This window comes from Theropithecus gelada, chromosome 14, assembly GCF_003255815.1.
Source record: "Theropithecus gelada isolate Dixy chromosome 14, Tgel_1.0, whole genome shotgun sequence".
In the NCBI taxonomy this organism is placed as follows: Eukaryota; Metazoa; Chordata; class Mammalia; order Primates; family Cercopithecidae; genus Theropithecus; species Theropithecus gelada.
Window position 1 is genome coordinate 99,277,195 of NC_037682.1, and position 21,598 is coordinate 99,298,792.

The following is a 21,598-nucleotide window of genomic DNA, read 5'->3' on the forward strand; positions in this document are numbered from 1 at the left end:
TGAATAAAGCAATGTGTTATGAAAAAAATAGTATGTTTGGGGGATAATAAAAAGTTTATCTTTTGAACGCTGATACATAAGCAGTCAACAGTATGTGTGTGAAGCAAATTTCCTTCCATACAGGCATACTTCATGCAATAGTTGTGAAACAAGGACCACAGGGAGATGCAAGTAAATTACTTTTAAAAGACTAGGGAGTAAATTTCTTTTGTCAGTTGGACAAATCTATCCCTAATGAATATCTCCCGAGAAGCTTTTCCCTCCAAAGGTCTAGCTTTTTCCAAGACATTTATTCTGGGAGGTATCCTTCATATCTCCCTGAAAAGAAAGAAAAGTAAATAGTGGCTAATGCTTTTAACAATGATAAAAAAATCAGAAAGGTCAAGGCTTTAATGTCATTTAATGTGAAGAGGAAATAAGATAAATGTTCAGCATTGAAGGATTATCACTAACCCAACTTTTCATAAACACAGAATAGTGGAGGTGGAACCTGCAGAGACTTTATTCAGGGAACACCCACTGCGGGACAGCCTGATGCTTTGGTATCCAGGCTGCTCTGCGCTGCCGGCTGCCGGAGTAATCCTCACAACAGCCCACAGAGGTAGGTATAACCACCCTTTGTTTTACAGGTGAGGAAACAGAGGCGCAGGACGGCCAGGTAACCGACTTGGAGTGATAAATGAAACTAAAATAAGCACCGACCTCGAAGCTCATTTGGTCCTTCCCCAACCCCATGCGGCCTCATTAAAGAGACTTTTTTGATTAGCTATGGAGAAAACGTTCTTCATCAAACATGAAATGCAATCCTGAAGGCACAGGTCTCTCTATCTTTTCTCTCGCTCGCTCTCTCTCTCTGTGTGTGTGTGTGTGTGTCTGTGTGTGCATGCGTGTGTGTGTGTGTGTGTGTGTATGAAGTGGCTTCTGGGGCCCCACGAAGCAATGTTCCCCCAAATAGCCCCAGACCAGGGTGTCTATAATTCATCCTGTTATAATTAACCCCGGGGTTACGGTATTGTTTCTGAAGCCCTTGTTGAAATGCAGATATGGACCTGGCAGGATTGACACGATCTCTCAATTACACCTAATTAAAGAGCTGGCTCTTTGAGAATCTGACCCGACTGGGCCAGGAGTGGGAAAGGCGGGGGCTGCTGGTGGGGGTGAGGGGTAGGGTTCTGCGGGCCCAGGAAGGCAGATGAGGGGTGGGGATCAGGATTGGGAGAGTCACTGGGTGTTCGGTGAGATGGGGGAGGTTGGAGCTGAACTAAAACAAAGTTTGACTTCTGGACATTTGTCCAGAGAGAGGGCGGGGAACACACCTTTCCCGGGACTGCCTGGGAATCCCATTGACAGGTCACCTCAGGTTCACCATCTTCCCGTCGTGGGCTCCTCCGGGGAGTCCACCCGGGAGCAATTAAACTGGGCCACACCAGCCACCTCCCACAGCAGCGGGGTCCGCAGATTTAACCCTTTCCCCGCAGACTCCGGCGCTGGGGGCCGCGCTCCCTCCCACAGCACTGCGCCCGCGCCCCCGGCTCCCGGACTGGGCATGCTCAGTAGCCGCCCGCTTCGTGCTCTCAGGGAAGCCTCTGCACGCCCTCCCCAGCTGCTCTCGGTCGCCTCCCCGCCGCCAGCCGCCCCGGGTGCATCCCGGCTTGCTCCGCTCCACGCGACCCAGATTCCTGCCCCGCCCCCGCCCCTTCCGCGCCCGCAGCCAGTGCGGCAGCCGCGGCCGCCCCTGTCCAGCCTCGGCGCCCGGGACCGAGCGCGTCGATCGCCGCCGCGGAGCGCGTAGCCGAAGCGCCTGGGGAAGGCGGAGATGAAGACCACGCCGCCGCGCAACGGGAGCTGCTGAGCCTGCCGCCGCCAGAGTCCAGGTGACTGGCGACCCCAGAGGAGCCTAGGGACGAGGGGCGAATGCCCTTTGGGAGGAGAGAGGTGCGGCGAGGACGCGAGGCATCACGCAAGCTGCGCGGTGCCTGGGACGCAGCAGAAATGCTAAGCATCGGGGGCAGAGAGGGAACGTGAATGAAAGTGCACTCTGCCTCGGTGCAGGGGCTCCGGGGTCACCCAGGACAGTGATTTCCCCTCCTATCCTGTCCTCCCAATTAACACCCGAGAGACTGCAGGTCCGCGCGAGAGGCTGTTTGCATCTCGGCCCGGGCGTAGGTCGCCTAGCGACCTAACGCCGAGGGCTCGGGGAAGGGATCCCAGGCAGAGCCAAAATGGAAGGCGGGACAAGGGCGGCCTGGCTGGGGCGAGGGGCTGGTCTGGGTCCCTGGGGACCCCTTGGCCTGTGGGCTTCGGTCTCCAGGGAGGAGAAAGGCAGCCGGGCTGCGGGGCCGCCGGACTGTGGGGTCCTCCTGGCAGAGAGACGGGAGGAGCGGTCGCCTGGGCTGTTGCGCTACGCCTCCTCCAACTGCTGGGAAACTCCGCACTTCAGTATTAGAGCATCTCTTTCCTGGGCAGGTAGAATTGGACAGCCTAGTGGAGAGTGACAGCTGACTGCTGACGGGGCTGTTAAAAGCAGAGCAGTGGAGTGTGGTGGTGGGGTGAGCTGTTGTGGGTGCTTTTTTTTTATTTCTAAGTGTGGGTACGGACTGCTCTGACTCAGTGTTTCTGCTCAACCTCTAAGCGGCGAGTCCGGTAACACACCTTATGAATATTTCAGGAACGACCTCACGGGCTCACTTGCTTCAGATCAAGTTTAATGAATATGTTTGTCAGCCTTTCTGCTGTGCACAGGCAGGTGGAAGCCCCAACCAGTGCTCTGAGCATTCTACATTATTTCATCCCTTTCCCTCACCAACTAGGAAAAAGATGCTGCTAACCCCCAGTGGGCCATATATTGGTACTATAAATTGAGTCTGTCATTTGGAGAGACCAATTTTGGGCAGGCATCCAGGCATTGTTCTGCATCTCTGCAGTGTATACGTGTTGTGCTGGTAGCCTGACAACCGTCCTTAACTGGTGGTGCCAATATGGTGGAAAGCAGGTAGTATGCGTGTATTGGGATAAATGTCTTAATTCATTAACATATTATGACAACACGTAGTTATAGCAGACTTAGTCATTCCCTCCCCCAGAAGTTTTCTCTGAGGTCAGTTTAGTCGGTATTTTGCCAAAGGCACACTCTTGTATCTATCTACATTGGGAGGTATTTCTCTCATCTTAATCTTTTTCATAGGAAGAAGAAATAAATGTCTTCTCTCTAAGACATCACTATCAAGAACACTGAAAGAAGAACCCATTAATGTAGGGAATGTTGAGAACTGGAACAGGCTGTAGGGCATCTTTCCTACACTTCAGGTTATAACTTCCATTGCATCACCACCATTTACCGGTAAACCAGCACACGCAGCAATCAGTACTCGAAATGGTCCTCTTTTGCAGAAAAAGCCTGCTTTTCTCCCAGCTTTGGTGAGATAGATATGTAATCTTCATAAGGACCTATAAGGAATTCCTCTGTGGAACAAAATTTTAAGCCTCCAGTGCAGGATGCTAAAAGAAGCAACGCTTTAATCTTGCCAGCCCATACACAGTGAAGCTGAAGTGCTTCAATTTACAGATGTTTTACATTTAGGAAGGCTTTTCCAACAAAGACCTACTGCGGTTACATCACAGGCTCCACCTCCGCCTGCCAGCCTGCTTCTGCAAGCCTGTTAGTTAGGATACTATGTATTGCTGTGCTTGATTAATGAAGAAAAGAAATCTCCAAATCAAAGATTTATTTATTTCTCTTTTTGCGTTCTGCTGATTTAATTGAAAATATGAAAACTTCAAAAATTAATACTTGCAGCCAGGACTTAACTGAGGCGTGATAATAACTCTATAAATGTTACCTTTCCAAGAGATCTTAAGCAAAATTACAGTATTCTTTGTAAAATCTTCGATAAATTGCATTAGAATAAAAATTCTATGAAATTGGCAAAATAAGTGAAAATGTCATATAATAAACCAAGCAGCATTTCTTAAAGCATGTTACTGAGAGGTTCAGAAAGAAACCCAGTTACATTAACAGATATGAAATCTGGATGATTGAGAAGTTTGCAGAGCTTGCATACAAATCTCCAGGTGACTTAAAGGAAGTGTTCTCCGAGTCCTCTGAGAATTTTTAACAAATCACTGTTAGGGTGTCCAGATTTAGCAAATACAATTGTGGGCTGCCCAGTTAAATTTGAATTTCAGATAAATAGTGAATTATTGTTTTTACCTATGTCCCATGTAATATTTGGTACGTACTTATACTACAAAATATTATTAGTTGTTTATCCCAAATTCAGTTTTGACTGGGCAGCCTGTATTTTTCTGGCAACCCTAGTTACTGGAAATGTTTCATTCCTCCTTTTTGGGTCATTTGTGGGTTGAAAAAATAAAGTGGAGCAGAAATCATATGCTCTTCTGCAGACAATCTGGGACAAGCTCAGTTCTGGTTCAAGCTTTTGAAAATAACTCATGCTTAAAAGTGAACAGTTTCACTTGAACACATATTGGTTGGGTATCTCTGCTTGCTAGACTTAGTGGAAGGTGCCAAGAATGCAAAGATGACAAGGGGAAATGGGGCAGGGGGAGGGATCTGCATCATAATTTCTAGGATTTGTTGTGCCAGAAGTGTGTGTTTATGATGGTGGTGGAGGGGCGTGTCTACTGTAGGAGCCTAGGAGAGGCACTGAACTATGCTGGGCAGCTGTAGTCAGGGAGTGAGATGCCTAGCAGTTTTGACAGGACTGGCCTTGAATAAAAGAGCAAGATCTTATCCTGGGGGAAAATGAGGGAAAAAAATCTCTGTGTTAATAGATAGTAGAGTAGTGCTGGAAGTTGAAGGATTTGATCTGATAGCCTCAGTGAGAGGACAGAGTGGCCTGCTGAGAATGAGGGAAGGGAGGGGGATTCTGAAAGAAAGATTTTAAATAGTCGCCAATGGGAATGGAAAAGAGAGCTGAAAAGGGACAAGGGCAGGAATTGGCAAATGGTACTTCGGTGAATGGACCTCAGTGCATTTAAAATAGCAATTGATCTGCTCTTGACTCATACCCTAAGTGCTAGTTTACTATTCTATTACCATCCTGGTCTCAGGTAAAAAGTCATCATCACACAATACTGGAATATATCATTTAAATGTTTTATTACATTTATATAAAAGTAGGTAATTAAATATAATATTTGAGATGCCGATCAATAGTCAGTTGCTTCTTTTTTTATTTTCAATTCGTAATGTTTTATTTATTTCTTTTCTTTTTTTCTCTCTTTTATTATACTTTAAGTTCTAGTGTACATGTGCACAACGTACAGGTTTGTTACATATGTATACATGTGCCATGTTGGTGTGCTGCACCCATTAACTCGTCATTTACATTAGGTATATCTCCTAATGCTATCCCTCTCCCCTCCCCCCACCTCACAACAGGCCCCGGTGTGTGATGTTCCCCTTCCTGTGTCCAGGTGTTCTCATTGTTCAGTTCCCACCTATGAGTGAGAACATGCAGTGTTTGGTTTTCGGTTCTTGCAACAGTTTGCTGAGAATGATGGTTTCCAGCTGCATCCATGTCCCTACAAAGGACATGAACCCATCCTTTTTTATGGCTGCATAGTATTCCATGGTGTATATGTGCCACATTTTCTTAATCCAGTCTGTCATTGATGGACATTTGGGTTGGTTCCAAGTCTTTGCTATTGTGAATAGTGCCGCAATAAACATACATGTGCATGTGTCTTTATAGCGGCATGATTTATAATCCTTTGGGTATATACCCAGTGATGGGATGGCTGGGTCAAATGGTATTTCTAGTTCTAGATCCAATAGTCAGTTGCTTCTTGGCACAAATTTCTGAAATAAGATAAGCAGATGTCTTGGTTTTAGCAAATCTGTTGCTTCAAGTAGGAAAAGACATTAAATTGAGATCATTTCTGATTTGATCCAGCTATCTTTAAAAAACTAGATTCTGATGATGGAAAGAGTGTACATTTTACAGAAACAGCACTATGTGAAATGACTATATGCTTGTAGTACCACCAGAGGACCTAGTCAGAATGTTCCAAATGCAGTTAATTCCAAAAAAACTGGCACACCACATACATGTGTGTCTTTGAAGACCCAGAGCTACTTTCATTATTGAGTAACATGGTAAATTTCCAGGGAAGTTGATGATCAAACCACTGCAGTCCAGGTAGAGAATAGTTACTCATTTCTTGAAGATTCCAATTTGCAAACTCCAGCAACTGATAATATAATGCCATTCTAGATTGCCCTTCTGTCAACAAATCTGTGTTTTTTTTTTTTTTTTTTTTGGAACCATCCTTCAGAAGAGCCTCATGTGTTTGAGTGTCCATATGTGTGGTTAAATTTCCACTTCAACTTTTATAATAAGATCTTAAAATTATAAAAATTACCCTATACTAAAACTTATAACTAAGTAGCTCATTAGGATTTTTCTTATCAAATGATTATCCTTTCAAAAGAGCAGAAAACAGTCCTACTTCAGGTTTTTCTACTGTTCCTCTTTGCAATGTTTGCCAAACACATTCTGCCTTGTAATTCTGATAGTATATGAAAAAAAAAATACATGATCAAGAATGTGTTGATGCTGCTAAAATTTCAAGGCAATTAGACCATAGGTTTTGTTTCCAGCAAGACTTCGCATGAACATGGCTTATTAAAGAAAGGCTTACTGCAGTAATCCTCAATGGCAGTTTATGTGGAATATCACCCAGAGAGAGCCTTAACTGAAATTGTGTGCCCAATTTACATTTTATATTCTAAGTCCTCAGTGGATACTCTGAATTTAAAGATTCTGAAGACAGTATGTTCTTTCATCCTGGGAGCTTTTAACCTTCCAACTCACTTATGCTGACCACGAGCAAGTCATATTTTATATCAGTTTCTATGCTGTAAAATGGAAGCTACGCACATTAAAAAAATAATATTGTACCAACCCTAATCTCAGTATCTATAAAATAAACTCTAAGTGTTGCTATGGTTCCAAGGGATGAATAACTTTATTCTCAATGAAAGTAGATGATTTGTACAATGTCTGGGTACTCTATATGATATATCAGATGCCATCAAAATAATTCACAATTTGATTTTTTTGCTTTTTTGGTGCAAAGCAAAATAATTGTGGCAAATGCCTAAGGAGAGCTCATTAAGCCTCTTTAAAAAATCAGTCTCATGAAAGTCAATAACTGCAGATTCAAAAGTCTTTATATAACTTTTAAATGTTTCCATTTTAATTATTGGAGGACTTGGGTAATTAGCATGCTGGTTATAAGAGCTCATTTCAGCTGTTATAACTCTCTATTTTTTTGTGCAGGTAGTTGGTGAAAGGCTACCATATGTTTTGAAGGTTTCATTCATAATGAAACTAATTATTTATCTCACAGCTGTTTTTTGGCTTAACAGATATCATCAGTGACATCAGAAACCCTGTTCTCTAAATCTTTTTTTTTTTTTTTTTTTTTTTTTTTTTGAGACGGAGTCTCGCTCTGTAGCCCAGGCTAGAGTGCAGTGGCCGGATCTCAGCTCACTGCAAGCTCCGCCTCCCGGGTTCACGCCATTCTCCGGCCTCAGCCTCCCGAGTAGCTGGGACTACAGGCGCCCGCCACCTCGCCCGGCTAGTTTTTTGTATTTCTTAGTAGAGACGGGGTTTCACCATGTTAGCCAGGATGGTCTCGATCTCCTGACCTCGTGATCCACCCGTCTCGGCCTCCCAAAGTGCTGGGATTACAGGCTTGAGCCACCGCGCCCGGCCCTCTAAATCTTTTTTACTTTACCACTTGGCATTATAAATATTTAAAATGTGAATCAATCTTTGGAATGAATTTACTGTACATTTCTTACTTTTTCCTTTAAAAGAATAGGAATATTCCACTCTTCAGAACTTGGAAGCCAGATTTTCTGAAGGTTCCATATTCCATAAACACTGACATATTAATTTCAGATTTCCTTTGCTTTATGATCCACTTAAATGAGCAAAAATTTAAATAATTGCTTTTAGTTGAGAAGTTCAATTGTACATTCTCTTAAAATGGTAAACATTTATCAAGGCTATTTAAATTAAAATGCCTATTATGTACATCATTAGTCATAATTTTAAAAGCCTTTATTAAAATACTTTACATAGAATTTTGACTTTCATATTCTGTCTCATGGATAATGTATATGTAACCCACTATGTGAATCCAATATATTAAAATCAAGACTTATGAAACAGATGGGTTGAGTTGTAGTTTTTGCTTCACTAAAGAGTTTTGTGCCATACCAAAAATTTCCTCTACTATTCCTTTAAATTGTAGATAACCTGGAGTATTTAAAATAGAGGCAGAGTTATCAAATTTTTATATATACACAATCCCTCTAGCACACATTTATCAACTAGAATATTGAGTAATCTTTATGGGTGACAGGCAGAAATCAGGTCTGAAAGGTAGTGTCATAGCTGGGTTGATCAGCTACATCCAAAGAATGTTCATAGGTCTGTAAGCCAACATAGAAGCTGGTTTCTGTTGGTCTACCTTACAGGTCTTTATTTGACCGTGACATTTCTACAATGTTCTCAAGGACTCAGATGTACATAGATCATAATGCAAAGCTCAAAGCAATAGAGAATTTGGATGACAATCAGGATTAAATTTGAAATCTCTTAGCCCAGAACAAGCAGTGGAACTAAGATTATGTTTTAAAAGGATGGATGTGAAGTTCATGTAGGTTCTAAAATCACTTGCTAAGGACATAGTGTAGAAGTCCTAGTTTACCAACAGTTTGGTTTTCAAAAAATAGTTTTAATTCACTTGAGCATTAGCAAACAGTACAGAAGAAATTTTTTTTTAATTTAATTTAATTTTATTTTATTTTATTTTATTTTATTTTTTTAAATTTATTTATTATTATCATACTTTAAGTTGTAGGGTACATGTGCATAACGTGCAGGTTTGTTACATATGTATACTTGTGCCATGTTGGTCTGCTGCACCCATCAACTCGTCATTTACATTTACATTGCATTGGGAGTTATACCTGATGTAAATGACGAGTTGATGGGTACAGAAGAAATTAATGCTATACTTTGGTTGGATTCACAGATAAATAGAGCCCAGATCTAAGAAGGTCAGAAACAAAAAGTATAACATACTGTGCTGAAAGTGATGCATTTTGGGCCACCTATCAGAGAGAGAAATGCTTTTATTGGGGAGGGCGTTGATTCTGATGACCTTAAAAACACCTCCTAAATCTTATCCTGCAGTTTAAATTGAGATCCCAGGCACTTATCCACGAATCTGTCAATGTCTAATTCAGCTTAGCAGCATGTATGTGATAGATAACTATTGTACATCATTCCTTTGACTTATAATGAATATATGATCTTATTCTTTTCCATGTGTTAGTTATTCCCTAGGTAATTAATCAATCTAACTAAAAATAGGTGCATCTGCTCTGTAACTAGCACTAGATTAAATTAAACAGCTTGTTTCCAGGTATTCTTTAATTATCTAAGATCATATTTGAAATTCTAGTTCAAAATGATATGTATTTTGAGTAGCCATAAAATAGGCTTGTGTCCAAGTCCTAAAATAAAATTGCACAGCACACCTAATCAAATTAGACAACGATGGAAGATGAACATGTGTTTGTTCTGAGTGTACTCTATGTGTACTCTCATTACTCTGCATTGTGTTTTGACTTTTGAAAGTATTTGTTTATAGCATACAGTGGACAACTGTCATTCTTTTTCAACAACGCCATCTGAATCTCTTTTCCATGTCGAGGGTTGTATTAGTGAAGGCTCTCCAGAGAAAAGGAGATATATTTATATTAAGAGACTTATTATGAGGAATTGGCCTACTTGACTATGGAGGCTGAGAAGTCCTGCAATCTGCTGTCTGCAAACTAGAGACCCAGGAAAGCTGGTGGTGTAATTCCAGTCCAAGGGAAAGAAAAGACTAATGCCCCAGCTTAGCAGGCAAGCAGGAGGCAAAAACGGGTGAATTCTTCTTTCTTCTGCCTTTTTGTTCTATTCAGGCCCTCGATGGATTGACAGTGCCCACCCACACTGGGAAGGGGAAATGACTTACTGAGGCCACCAATTCAAATGCTTATCTCATTCAGAAACACCCTCATAGGTGCACCCAGAAATAATGTTTAATCTCCGCAGTCTTTGATCAGTCAAGTAGACACAGAGAATTCACCATCACAGGGGCTCTTTTGCATGATGAGGCAGAGCCCACTCACCCTCTAGGAGCTGAAAGTGCCAGATGCTTCCTTTCCCCAAACCTCCTTGCATCTGGGCCTGGGCCCATGATCCAAACTCTGCCCCAGTGGCAGATTTTCCACTCGGCAGTGCCCCTTGACCAGTGCTGGAGGGTCAGTGGGGCCACGCCAGTCTGTGCCTGGTGGTGACAGTAGAGGTGTCTTTACTGAGCCAGTTCTGTGTCAGCATTTCAAGTGTTATTTTTTGCTACATAGCCTCCATACCCAGTTCTCTAGCCCACCTGGAGATTCTGTGAGTTGCCTTCAGAACTAATTCCGTTTCTGCTTCAGTTGGCAGAGCTAGATTCATTTCTTGCAGTGATAAACAGGGTGCGAGTCCATGTTTACATGGGACCTATTGAGCACACAGCACTGTGAAAGGCACAAAAGGAAATGCTTTTTCATTCTCTGAGTATTTATGGAATAAGGCATCTTGCTTGGCATTGGCCAGAAGGAAAGACATACAAAGCTGGTATTTTCGAACTAGTGCTATGAGGACAAGTAGGAGGAGGTGGGAATACTACTGGCAAACTTAAAGGGAGGGTAGATGTAATTCCATGGCTATGCTAATTTTAAAAATTGATTTAGTACAGAGAGGAAGTGTTGAGATAAGAAAGGATACTTTTCAGGAAAATAAATACTGCATTTCATCCATTCCAAGAGAAAATTTTTTTCCTTCAGTTTAACATTTATGAAATTAGGAAGCATTGTTAGAGTGTGCCATGTTTTAATTGTTACTTTTTTCTGCTCAACTCGTCTACCATATTTTACTGAATCTAAGATGTCATTGACATGTACTATTATATTTTATACCTTTAAGGAAAAAGCTCAATAAATAATTATTTTTAAAATGCTTCTGCCAGGGCGGTGGCTCATACCTGTAATCCCTGCACTTTGGAAGGTTGAGGCGGGTAGATCACTTGAGGCCAGGAGTTCAAGACCCGCCTGGCCAACATGGCGAAACCCGATCTCCACTAAAAATACAAAAATTAGCCTGGTATGGTGGCATGTGCTTGTAATCCAAGCTACTCGGGAGGCTGAGGTGAGAGAATCACTTGAACCCAGGAGGCAGAGGTTGCAATGAACCGAGATTGTGCTCCTGCACTCCAGCCTGGGTGACAGAGCGAGACCTGTCACCAAAAAAAAAAAAAAAAAGAAAAAAAAAGACTATATCCTAACAGCATACTGGGGACTCTCCAGACTAGAGGATTCAAAGAGACCATAAGAGAACTAAGTCAGTTATGGAAATGATATGGGTTAGGTACCAAAGTCCTTTTCATTGTTGTTTCATAGTGTTCCAAAACTGTTAAAGAGTAATGGATTTACCTCTAACTTCTGTTATAAACCAATTCAGGTGCTAATTATTATAGCCTTGCTTGACTGTAAAAAAATACCTAGCATACCTGTGATGATTCTCAATTATGTGGATGGCACCTTTTTTTTGATACCTTTTTTTAAAATTTCATATACATCCAGAAATACATAGGATAGTGTGAATCCCAGTAATTAAAAATCATCAAATCATGACCAATGCTGTTTGATCTCTAACCCTACTCTATATCCATCCATATTATTTTGAAGCAAATCCCAGATACCATATGATTTCATTTATAAATACTTCAGTAAGTATCTCTAAAAGAAAATGACTTTTCAAAAATATACCCCTGGAAAAAAATCTGTAATTTGTGGCATCTTTTTTTTTTTAGTAAATGCATTATTTTTTTTTTACTTAATTTAAGTTTTAAGCTACTTTTGTCTTTGAAGGTTTTTTAAAAAACAGTAACAACAAATTAGGTCCACTTCAATGTCCACTGAATTCTTTTTATGAAATTTGTATGATGCTAACACGTCACATTAGCATTGTGATATTGTTCTGCAACAGTATCTCTTCTGATTTTTCATCCTGCAGCTTTCTTTTGAATATATGCTCTAGCTGAGGATTTGTGTATAAAAATATTCTTGCCATTTCCAATGCAGTGTTCAGAAAAGCCATATCTGTCCCTTAATTATTTTTGGTCCTAAACGAAGGATTCATAATACCACATCAAATGATTTGGACAATCAGTTAGCTAATGAGCATACATCACATTGAACCATGTCAACATTTGTTTACTCAAGCTCTTCCACATTCCTATTAAATATTTCCCACATATCTTCATCTAATGTCAAAACCAATACACACATCTGTAATGTGTGGCCTGATGGATACTGTGCTAGAAGTGGCTTAGGTTTTGGGAATTCCTCCACTTGTTGCAGGCAATGCTCTGGTTCCTCAAGCCTTAGTTTCTTCTTCTTCTTCTTGTTTTTTAAGTGTGGTTTAAGTCAAGGTTTAATGGCACTGAATCTCAAGAGGTGACTGGTGCCTCCATCTGGGCTGAAATCATAGCCCCATGGAACCTTCTTAAAATGTAAGTTTTTGTGTATATCAAAGGAGCACTTACACATCATTTAAAACATTGTATTGCTAGAAGACTTTTAATGGAAAAACTCATTCCCTAATCCATCTCTACTCCAGATTTGTGTTTCTCAGCAATGCCATTTTAATTATTTTGACTGTTTATACTGCTGTTTCTCAGTATATTAAAAGTATCAGATCTATTGATTTTCCACTACAGAAGTGAAAATTTAACTTTCATATCTAATCCCGCTCTCTTATACACATATATTTCTCCTTTCTCAATTCTCCCAATATCACTATTTTTGATTAAATATTCAGTGTTTATTTTGACAATGTAAATTTTATTTATAGCTTGTTATATTTTTTGCACAACTTTCTGTTTTCTCAAGAATTAGTAATTCTAATTTTGTTTTTTTTTTATTGATGTCTATTAATCTTTTTTTTTTTTTTTTTTTTTTTTTTGAGACAGTCTTGTTTTGTTGCCCACGCTGGAGTGCAGTGGCGTATCTTGGCTTACTGCAACTTCTGTCACCTAAGTTCAAGCAATTCTCCTGCCTCAGCCTCCTGAGTAGCTGGGATTACAGGTGCACACCACCATGCCCAGCTAATTTTTGTATTTTTACTAGAGATGGGGTATCGCCACATTGCCCAATCTAGTCTTGAACTCCTGGGCTCAAACGATCCACCTGCCTCGGCCTCCCAAACTGCTGGGATTACAGGTGTGAGCCATCAAGCCCAGCCTATTAATCTTATTTTCTATTAATGTTCTTGTTATCTGTTAATGCATATCCCAAATTTATCCCCAAACCAAGAGTTGTGAATATTTTCTGCATACATTCATACATGTCAAATAATCTGTCATTTCCAGTTTTTTTATGAAGACCTCTTTCCTTAAGCTCTAATGCACTCTGAACTGGTTGTTAAGGGCCTTACATTCACCATCATTCTAAGAAATCCTTTCACCTTTCTCCAATATGGGATTTTCTGATTCCTGGATCCAATGTCTTTCTCATTCTCCATCTTCATTTTGGTGGAATGCTTGCTTCAGAAACTTCCAGAAAAGACATACTTGAAAGATACATAGAAGGCCTTGTATGTCTGAAATTCTCTTCATTTTCTCCTCATGCTGAATATTTTGGCTCAGTGTAGAAATCTAGATTAGAAAGAATTTTTTCTTGGAATTTTTCTTTTTGCTTCTGTGTTCCTGTTGACAAATTGAATGCTCGTGAAGACTTGGTGCTTTCTATGTGAACTGTTTGTTTTTGTTCCCCCTCTGGAAACTTCTTTGTTGTGAAATTTCGTCATAATGTGCTTCAGTGAGGCTCTTTTGTTATTCAAGGAGCTGGGTACCCTGTGGGTCTTTTTGATCCGGAGACTCACGTTCTTCCGCTCTTGGAGAGTTTCCTGTATTATTTCTTTGATGATTTCTTCACCAACATTCTCGCTTTTCTTTCTCTCTAGAATATCTATTACTTGGATTTTGAATCTTTTTCTCACCATTTTTCATCTTTTTGTTAAATTCTTCTGGCAGATTCCCTCAAATTTGATAGATATTTTCAACTTTGTCTTTCATTTCACTTTTATAAAATTTCCAAGAACATTTTCTAATTCTCTTAAAGTTCCCTTTTATTGATTCCTGTTCCTATTTAATGAGTATAATATTTTTCTTTTATCTATGAAAATTATGACATTTTAATTTTAATTTTAATAAACAATTGCATTGTTTCTTTTGCTTTCAGATTCCCTTTTTTTCCTCTTTCTTTGCTTTGGGGCTCTGTAATTCATGTCAGAAATGTCCCTTAATTGATAATCCTTGGCTATCTGTTCATATTTAAGATTGAGGCACTAAAATGCTCTCTGTGCACAGGTGGGCCTTGTTGACCATCTGTTTCACAGTAGCCCAGTTGGGGGCTAATGCTTCTTTAGGGGAGAGCTGTATGTGTCTCTGGTTAATTTCCTGAGAGATAACTCCTCTAATATCCTACCTGAGAAGTATTATGCTGGCTGCCTCTGTTCTGGGAGTTGAGTGGGAGAAGAAGGATGGCAGGGATCTCACATTTACCAGTAGATTTTCATGCAAACTCCTTGTATTTCATATGTCAACTCAATCTCATTTTCCTACATCACCAAGTTCAGAGCCTCTCTAGCTCAACCTCTTTACAAGTAAATTTCATCTCTGCTGATAGAATGGAGAAGGGTTATGCCTAATTTCAAAAGCTGGAGAAGGAGCCGTAGGTCCTAACTACTCCTATGAAAACTTTCAACCAGGCTGGGCATAGTGGCTCACGTCTGTGATCCCAACACTTTGGGAGGCCAAGGTGGGCACATCGCTTGGGCTCAGGAGTTTGAGACCAGCCTGGCCAACATGGCAAAACCACATCTCTACTAAAAATACAAAAAATAGCTGGATGTGGTGGCGCATACCTGCAGTCCCAGTTACCAGAGAGGCTGAGGCGGGAGGATCGCTTAAACCCAGGCAGTAGAGGTTGCAGTGAGCCAAGATCATGCCACTACACTCCAGCCTGGGTGATAGAGTGAGACCCTATATTTAAAAAACAAAACAAACAACAACAAAAAACCTTTCAACCAAGCCTCTATTTTGGGCTTCTTCTTACACGTCCACTTTTAGAGGAACTGGGCACCTCTAACTCCTGAACATGGCTGAGGTTCTCACTCAGGAGTTCGAGACCAGCCTGGCCAACATGGCAAAACCCTGTCTCTACTAAAAATACAAAAATTAGCTGGGCATGGTAGCATACGCCTTGTGATCCCAGTGACTCGGAGGCTGAGGCAGGAGAATCACTTGAACCTGGAAGGCAGAGGTTGCAGTGAACCAAGATTGCACCACTGCACTCCAGCCTGGGCGACAAAGTGAGACCTTGTCTAAAGAAAAAAAAAAAAGGAATTAAAGATTAAAAAAAAAAAAAAAAAAAACAGTGTTAAATACATCAGCAATGATGAGAACCAGGAGAACATGAGATCACAGAAGCCACAAAAAAGGCCTTTTAAGAAGCAGCTTCACATGTGTTAGAAGCTGAATGAGACAGGACAGGAAAATGGAGCTTGGAGGAGAACATAGCCTGCCTTCGACCAAGCACAAACTTACTCACCCACCCTTTGTGTTGCGGTAAGGAGTGCTAATCACTCCAGAGATGTTTATGATCTGAGCTGTCTGTGTGTCAAAAGGAAGTTGTCTTGAGCACTGTGTATGTGTGAGAAGTGTATGCATGGCTACATACACTGGAGGGATTGTGATAGGACAAGGGAACCAGGGCTCAGAGACTGTGGAGTAAGAGCGTTGGGTGGCTCTCCAGTGAGGCTAAGAAGGATATGAGTTGCTCTATCAACAACATATAACATATTCTGGAATTACTTAACCTGGCTTAACCTGAATAAAAATGTCAGAGTCAGGAAATGAGAGTCCTGTAAGTGTGATTTGCTGCAGGTCATTAGTACTCTTTGTCACCAACCGATAAATTCTTATGTAGAAGCATCACAGCCCAGAATATGGAAGTAAGTAGGCTTCAGTCTTACTATGTTACATGGATTCTAAGATACTTTTTTCCCCCACATCACTAAAATTAGATGCATTGTAGTTTAATTAGCAGCATTTGATTTTTCGTTAAGGGCACATAAAATAATGGTGAATTCTACCATTGATGGCACTGATGGAATACCATTGGAAAGAATAAAATAATATTCACTCGGCAAACATCTGTCAAACCATGCATAATCATAGCTCTAAAGTGTGTTAAAAGCTACTTTTTTGTTTTACTTTATGAATTATTGCAGAAGCCCAGTCTAAATGGTCGAATTCCTTTAGTGAATGCTGTTACCTGATCAGGGTGAGCATTGCCTTAAGAGCAGAGTACCCTGCTTGCCTCCAAGCTGCTGGAAATGCCCCAATTTGCTTGAACTTCCCTGTCAAATGTTTCTAGATAAATGCTTTCACTATGTTCTGATTGTATGAAAGCAAAAATGTTGCCAAAAGCATTAGATTATATTGGCAAAATTATATCCATCTAATTTTCATGCAAACATAAGTTTATCATTCTTTTATCATGATTTTATTGAGAAATTTAATTTTAAAACTAAAATATAAAATTGAGAATTTGCAAAATTCAGATGATTTTGGGGGCAAAACAGATTAATATATATATTCTGAAATCTCCTTATTCTTTTTTAGCTGAGAGATGAAATTTCCTTTTTTTTTTTTTTCTTTTTGAGACAGGATTTCCCTCCAGTGTCCCAGGCTGGAGTACAGTGGTGTGATCTCGACCCACTGCAGCCTTGACGTCCTGGGCTCAGGTGTTTCTCCCACCTCAGCCTCCCTAGTAGCTGAGACTACAGGTGCATGCCACCATGCCTGGCTAAGTTTTTGTACTTTTAGTAGAGATGGGTATTCACCATGTTGCCCAGGCTGGTCTTGAACTCGTGACGTCAAGTGATCCACCCACCTCGGCCTTCAAAAGTGCTGGGATTATGGGCATGAGCCAGGGTGCCCAGCCTTGAGAATGATTTTCATCAATCCTGCATCCTCCTACTTTGCTGCCTCCATGAAAACAGTGCATAAGATGTAGGCAACCACAGTGAAATCCTGAAAGTTACTGACTTTAAAACAGATCATAAGTACATTTGCAGGCAGCCCTGAATTCTGCGGCTGGCATGGACCTCCCTTGCTATAAATCACAAAAATTAACTCTAGGTGAGTGTTTTATTCATGAAGGGGAAAAAACCTTCTTTGTTGTCATTTTAATGAGCGTCAGCAGTGTTTTTCAGGCTAGTCACTGGAGGAGGAAAGGAAAATTCTGGAATGTGGCCTCAGGGAGATCTTTATGCATGAGCATTGTACCTCTAATATGAGATGCTGCATAGCCTGTGTGAAATGTAAATGGGTAATTTGAAAGATTTTTCATTTGTATGTGATAGTAATTTTTCATATTGCTTCTTTCTCTCATCGTGTGCATAGCTGTATAAAGTCAAAAATTGCATTTTATTCATGCTTCAAATGCTCACAAATAACCTAAGAAAATTTTATTTTTCTTTTCTTTCCTTCTCTTCTCTTCCTTTCCTTGCCCATTCCTTCTCTTCTCTCTCATTTTGTTTCACGTAGTAGAGTCTTACTGAATTATATCCTTTGAAATCTATGAGTCCCTCACCTGTCTAGGTCTTCCTTGCACAGACATAGTGCCTCTTAGGATCTGACGACATATGAAGCAAGATGCAAACTTAGCCATTATCTGAATTTGCTAATTCAGACTTAAGTGAATCTGATACTTGGCCCATCTGATTTCAGAAGACTGACCCCTTGTGTTTGTGGGTTGGCTCAGTGAGAACCCAGCCCTCACATGGCAGGTGGCTTACCATCTACTCATCTACAGACCATCTGTGCTCTTGCCTGATGTTCCCTCAGAGACGTGCTTCTGCTAGGAGGGCAGGCTTGTTTTGGAGAACTTTCTCTGATTTCTTGAAAACCATCCACAGGCATGCATACGTGCAGAACATAATAAAGAAGTCATGGGAGCCATGACAGGAATTAATTACATCTTAAAACTACATTGGCAGCAGGGTGCGGTGGCTCACGCTTGTAATCCCAGCATTTTGGGAGGCCAAAGTAGGTGGATCGTTTGAGGTCAGGAGTTCGTGATCAGCCTGGCCAGCATGGTGAAACCCCATCTCTACTAAAAATACAAAAATTAGCTGGGTGTGGTGGCATGTGCCTGTAATCCCAGCTGCTCAGGAGACTGAGGCAGAAAAATTGCTTGATCCTAGGAGGTGGAGATTGCACCGCTGCACACCAGCCTGGGCGTTAAAGCAAGACGCTGTCTCAAAAAAACAACAACAAAAAAACCTACATTGGCTCAGTTATCTGTTAGTTTTGACCTTTTTCAACTTTTTCAGTTGCCTTTCTAACAGAGTACATTTCAAGTGTCTCACCATAAAAAATGTAAAGTAATGAGATAATAGATATGTTAATTAGCTTGACTTAATCTCTCTACTTTCTATATATATATACATACTAATCATAGTGTGATACAATTATGGTTTGTCAATTAAAAATCATATAAATACAGAGTAGCGTCCTTTTACCTCACCCAGATATAGCCATCACTGAAGAAGGAGTGGAAAAAGAGAAGCCTGTATCTGTTTCTGTTTGATTCCAAAATCTCCACTTGATGGGCTGATTGAGGGATGTCAGTCTTGATTTCATCAGACTCTAGAAGGGCCACATGTACATACTGTCAGACCATTCAAGAGAGAAACTAAAAATTTTCACATAGATTAAAGAGAATTTACTAGTAGTTTTTAATTGTCATTGAAACTTTCTCAATTACTTTTAGAAAAGCTTTAAAGTGACACAGTATAATAAAGAAATAGGGCAGGCCAGGTACAGTGGCTCATGCCTGTAATCCCAGCACTTTGGGAGGCTGAGGCAGGCGGATCACTTTAGCTCAGGAGTTCAAGACTAGCCTGGGCAACATTGTGAGACCCCTGTCTCTACAAAAAATATAAAAATTAGCCAGGCATGGCGACATGCACTTGTGGTCCCAGCTACTTGGGAGCCTGAGGTGGGAGGATCGCTTGAGCCTAGGGGTCTAGGCTACAGTGAGCTGCAATTGCACCACTGCACTCCAGCCTGGGCGACAGACTGAGACCCTGCCTCAAAACAAACAAACAAACAAACAAACAAAAAAGATATAGGACAAATGGTATTGAACCAAACTAGCTACAGGCTTCCTTCTGATACCCAGATCAGCTTTGGATCAATCTTATTTTTAGGAGAGAAAACTATAAACATTATTATTTATGAGGCTATGGTTCTACATGTCATTGTTTTCTTTCTTCTTTCACCTGAAATGAGAATAGCCCAAGCTTTGGCAATTAATCAGTGGCAAATAATTTAGATATTGCTGATCTTGAATGTATCATTGGCAAAGTCAAATTGTGTGTGAACTCCCAGTGCCTGCCCCCCACCGGCCCAAAACCTTATTGTTAAATGGAATGTTTTTTGTTTTTGTTTTTCATTACTGCTAAAAAAAAAAAAAAACAACCAAACCGAAACAAAACAACAACAACAAAAACTTTGCCTAACCTTTCTCTTTTTTATCTAAATCTAGGAGAGTGGAACATGGAACATGTTTTCATCTTCTAGTTATTACTAATTACAGTAATTGTGTTTTGAGGGTGACCCTTGTGATTTTTTTCTCCTACTGGTGTTATAGCCTGAAAAGAAAACGAGAAGAAGCAATTAGGGAAACCTAAAGGACCATAGAACTTCTGCTTTCCAATGAATTCAAGAACTCATTCAAGTTAGTTTATATCTCCTAGGTGATTTGAAATGTTTTACCAGCCACTAGATATATTTTATGTATCGTAAAAAAAAAATAACATATTTTCACCGATAAAGGGAAAGGTGTGATATATTATGAAGACTGAAGCATGCAGAGTAGACTGAAATGAAGAAAAAAGTTGAAGACTGGAGACCGAAATCACCACATAAATTACAGTGTGGACCGGAAGCTTGAATTTCGTCGAATTTTCTAAACCCAAGGTTTAGAAAGCCTTGATTTACATTTTGGGTGGGGGATATTTTTACTTCTAGTTATTTCAGAATTATACTGCCAACAGTTTTTATTGCCTTGGAAATGTAGCCTCAATAAAGAATAATATAAAACTCATGTATTTTCGCTCCGTTGTATAATTTCTTCCCATAAAATTTTCTGGTTTAGAAACTTCTAGATCTGTAATATAATTTGCTCCAGGAAAGGAAAGAGGTTAGTTTTCAGTGGCAGGGTAACTGTTTTTATTTGGGAGTCCTGCAGGTAGCTCCCAGTGGAACACTGTTATTTAGATGCGTATGTACCTCCTGGCTTTGATTATCCCCAGCTTTGCAGTTTAGTTTGAAATGAATATATTATGTATTCTCTTCATTCTCATGTCAGTCCAGAAGTTTACCTTTGGTTTCCAGAGGCCGCACAGGAAAGTGATTAATAGCACTACCTTGGGAGGCAAGCTGAAAGGGTTTGAATCTGCGCCACATCCTAGCTGTGTGACCTTGGAAGTTTCCTTACCCTCTCTGTGTTTCAATTTCTTCAGCTGCAAAATGGAGATAATTGTTATTATTCACTTCATAAGATGACAGTTAAGATTAAGTGAGTTAATATGAGTAAAGCTTATAGCATATTGCCTGACACATAATAAGCACTTTGTGAATATTAGCTATTATTATTAATTTTACAAAACTTTAAGCTAAGACGTAATTTTTAAAATTAAATTTTGTTTGTAAATGTGCTCTCCACAACTTTTTATTAAACTGGGGTAATCTCAAATTAGGAAGATTATAAAAATGAAATAGTATTTACTTTGTAGATTACCTTTTATTTATGTATAAACAGTATGAGTCCACAAGTCTTTTGGTTGTTACAGGGGCTAAACTTAGAATGTGAAGGGCTACACAGAAAGTAACTTTCTTTGTCTCATGTAGGGATTTCAAGATTTTAAAGAAAGGGGTTCCGTCCCTTCTAGTTGAGTCTCTAATTCATTCCCCGGGGTGCTTAATAGAGAGATCGACTTCTAAGAGTTAGGGTTACCCCGTAGCACTTTACAAAGAGCCTCAGGGGGCTTCTTGCTCAAAGGAAGCAAGGCAGGTTTCTTGATGCCAGGTGAGAGGATGAGCTTTCAGAAGTAGCAGACCACACTCATTACTGCCCCTTTTCTCCCAGCTGGAAAAAAAAAAAAAAAAAAAGACGAGGCAGATAACCTCATAGCATAGCACTGAAGTATCAACTGCTCTCTAGGGGCGTTTGATATGAAAAGCACAATCATTTGATCCTTCCCTTTGGATGAGTTCAGGGCAATGTCCGTGTACACACTGAGAGAAATTGCTACAGATCAGGGGTACACGTTAGTGAACCCAGGATTATAATCATATTCTTTATTTTAGTTAAAAATAAATCTAC

General features: G+C 40.3%; 1 protein-coding gene across 3 annotated transcripts in view; it reads left to right on the top strand.

Annotated features, from left to right (window-relative positions):
• Positions 1 to 1,474: 1,474 nt before the first annotated feature.
• ELMOD1 (ELMO domain containing 1) overlaps positions 1,475 to 21,598 on the top strand; it is a 76,677-nt gene continuing 56,553 nt past the window's right edge. For all 3 annotated transcript variants that reach the window (XM_025356778.1, XM_025356777.1, XM_025356780.1), the window contains exon 1: positions 1,475 to 1,874. The gene's annotated coding sequence lies outside the window, so the exon portion shown is untranslated. The remainder of the gene's footprint in view (positions 1,875 to 21,598) is intronic.